The sequence below is a fragment of the Danio rerio genome, chromosome 18 (assembly GCF_049306965.1).
Source record: "Danio rerio strain Tuebingen ecotype United States chromosome 18, GRCz12tu, whole genome shotgun sequence".
NCBI classification, from domain to species: Eukaryota; Metazoa; Chordata; class Actinopteri; order Cypriniformes; family Danionidae; genus Danio; species Danio rerio.
The window spans coordinates 44,117,027-44,120,571 of record NC_133193.1 but is presented as its reverse complement, the minus strand read 5'-3'; positions in this window follow the sequence as shown (position 1 = coordinate 44,120,571).

Here is a 3,545-nt window from a genome sequence, read left to right as displayed (position 1 = left end):
GATATCATGTCACAAGCCATGTTATTAAGTAAAACAAGATCTTGATAAATCACTTTGGATTACATTTAACAAATGAAAACCAAACTGTAAGGGATATGTGAACAGTCAATTCAGTCGCATGTATTTCACAATACACATATAATCACAATATTACACATAGTAAAAGTCTTTTTTTTGACAGCTGTAATATTTGGATGTTTTATCTTAAATAACAGCAAATGATGCACAATAGTTTAACCAATAAAAAGACGTTGATGACATTGAAAATGCCATCTATTTAACGACTTAACGTTTATTTGGGATGTTAGCCAAGTTTTTAGCTGGTAATAAAATAAATTATCTGAGTATTCTTTAGGGTTTTTTTAACAGTTACATCTTTGCAATTCATACATACAAAATTGAGAGGATTACTGAGAGAGAGGGAGCGAAAGAATGAGTGAAACAGACTCAGAGCTCGGTCTTCTTCTGAAACTGCAGACTTGTAAGCAGGAACTCTGTTTATTCATTCAGCGTGTCTCTCCCTCTCCGTCTTTGGGCCTCCGTGCTGACCCATCTGAGAAGCTCATTCCTGTTTCTCTGTCAGTCGTCCGCACAATGCAGCATTCAGTGTCCTGTCTGGCCCACGTGACGCCACTACCAGATGTTCTTAACTCTCCGCCACCGTCAGCTCTACTCTCTTGAGATATGCGGAGGTCTGGTAGCAGGTTTGTGCCCAAAACTATCAGTAATATGTCAGTGAAGGTTTTCTTTCATTCCAGGTCATCAGGGAATGTCTGGTAGTTCATTCATCTGTACCTTAACTTTGTTTCACATTTTTCAAAAGCTCCACCAGACATCCTATCAGCTACTTAGATGTTTTGCATACCTAATCCATCAGAAAACATCTGCCAGTCTACTCAGATATTAGGAGCCTGATGTTTCCTGTTCAACCCATCTGAACGTTCAAGTTAAGAATGTAATTTATAATAAAATTGTACATATAAGGTGGGATGGTGGCTCAGTGGTTAGCACTGTCATCTCACAGCAAGAAGGTTGATGGTTCGAGTCCCGGCTGGGCCCTCTCCGGGTGGAGTTTGCACGTTCACCCTGTGTACGTGTGGGTTTCCTCCAGGTACTCTGGTTTCCCCCACAATCCAAAGACATGCGGTACAGGTGAATTGAATAAACTAAACTGGGTGTAGTGTACGAGTGTGAATGTGAGAGTGTATGGGTGTTACCCAGCACTAAGTTGCAGCTGGAAGAGCATCGACTGTGTAAACATATGCTGGAATTGTTGGTTGCTCATTCTGCTATCAGAGGACACGGCTAGTAAATCTGGGACTAAGCCAAAGAAAAATTAAAGAATGGTCCAAATTAGTCATTTTATTTTTATAAGTAATTTTATTTTTAACAGCGCCTCTAAGAGTTTGATTATTAGCAATAAAACAAGACCATATATTTTTATGCATTATTACCATTTTAAAAATGTAGCCCCAAAAAACTTCGAAAAACTTGCCCCACAATCGATAGATGTCACACTAGTTATTCACTTTGCAAAGTTTTGCTTATTTAATTTAAAAATATGGTCCTTGATTTGAAAATGCACATCAAACATGTACAGGTACAAGAAAATTAACACATCTGTATCCTGATATATTTAATGACTTACTCAGGGTTCAACACTAAGGATTTTTTCAACTGGCCCAATCAAGCCAGTGGTTAAAGTTTTTATGTGCCCGGTCAACATTTTCACTGGCTCTATCAAAAACTTAACAGTTATTTTTTAGCCACAAATTTTATATAATGTGTCAAAAATAATGTCTGCAAATCTAAAATGTACAGTTGAAGTCAGAATTATTAGCCCTCCTAAATCAATAGCCCTCCTGTTAATTTTTTCCCCAATTTCTGTTTAACGGAGAGAACACTTTTTTTAAACATGTTTCCAAACATAATAGTTTTAATAACTAATTTCTAGTAATAACTGATTTAATTTATCTTTGCCATGATGAAAGCAAATAATATTTGACTAGAAATTTTTCAAGACACTTTTATACAGCTTAAAGGGACATTTAAAGGCTTAACTAGGTTAATTAGATTAACTAGGCAGGTTAGGGTAATTGTGCAAGTTATTGTATAATGATGGCTTGTCTTGTAGACTGTCGAAAAAATACATAGCTTAAAGGTGCTAATAATTTTGACCTTAAAATGGCTTTTAAAAATTAAAAACTGCTTTTATTCTGGCCAAAATACAACAAATAAGACTTTCTCCAGAAGAAAAAATATTATCACACATACTGTGAACATTTCCTTGCTCTGTTAAACATCATTTGGGAAACATTTAAAAGAGAAAGAAAAATTAAAACGGGGGCTAAAAATTCTGACTTCAACTGTATACATTTTAAAAATGTTAATAAAATGTATACTATGCAAAATTAAAATTGCTATGCAATCAAAAAGAGCAGTATAGAAAATTGGCAGGTGTTTTTTATTGCAGTACTAAATTATTTAACCAAAGGTGGCTTACTTGCCACACTGATGGCTAACTGTGCAAAACATCACTTTTTTGTCGTGTTGTACCCACGTCTGCTTCAAAGACATTAAAAACACACATTTTTTAGCTTCATAATTTTATGCTAGCACCAGGTATTGACCAGGGACCGGGAAAAAATAACATGCTAACAACATCCAATCACATAAGAGGAACCTAAAAGCAATATGGTGTTTATGACATCACAGAGAAAGTAGCATTAATAGGCTGAAGGGCACAAAGTGTTTCTCGATTCTACGACAGTATTTGTACGCAATGACAAATAGTCGCAGGCAAATTAATCTTTAGGCAGCACTGGTCCAATCGGCCCAGTAACGATACTGTCTACTGACCTGAGCATCTTGTGTAGCAGAGGCCAGCTAGTAAGTGCTGTGCAGGAAAAACTTCACTCCTCTGACCTCTAAAGGTGCCCTAGCGACAGATGCTAGAGGCCTCCTTGGTAGAGCAACCGACTCAACCATGCGGAAGGTGCGTTGGTTTGATACCAGCTCGGAGCGAGTTGCGTGGCATAGGACCAGCGGGGTTACATTGGTGCCATGACCCGGATAGGAGTAAGGTTTAGGCGGGAGAGTGTAGCAGAGGCCAGCTAGTAAGTGCTGTGGCGTAGGACCGGCAGGGTCACACTCGCACCTTGGCCATGGGCCATTGGTCAATCCTCATTGTTGAGCCAGTTTACTGTAATAAGCCATAATAATTGTCCTATTTCTTTGAAGAAACTGAATTTCATTATCTTAAAAAACAAAATGCAGGGGCAAGCATGTATTTCTAATGAGCCTTTGTTGGCTACATCAGAGCTTACTCTGTTCATGGTGGGCTGCAAGCTTCCTCTTGCACATAATGCCATATATGCATCTCAGTCTACATTTTTGCAAAATATGTTGCTCCACTTACCTTTTGTTGCATGTTTTAGATGACCAATAAGGGAGCACACAACATTTTTGTGAATCTGAAACATGTTAATTTGGGCATGTTTTTTGTATATGTCAGTATATACTTTTAGTGCACGTCCAGAAGAAGA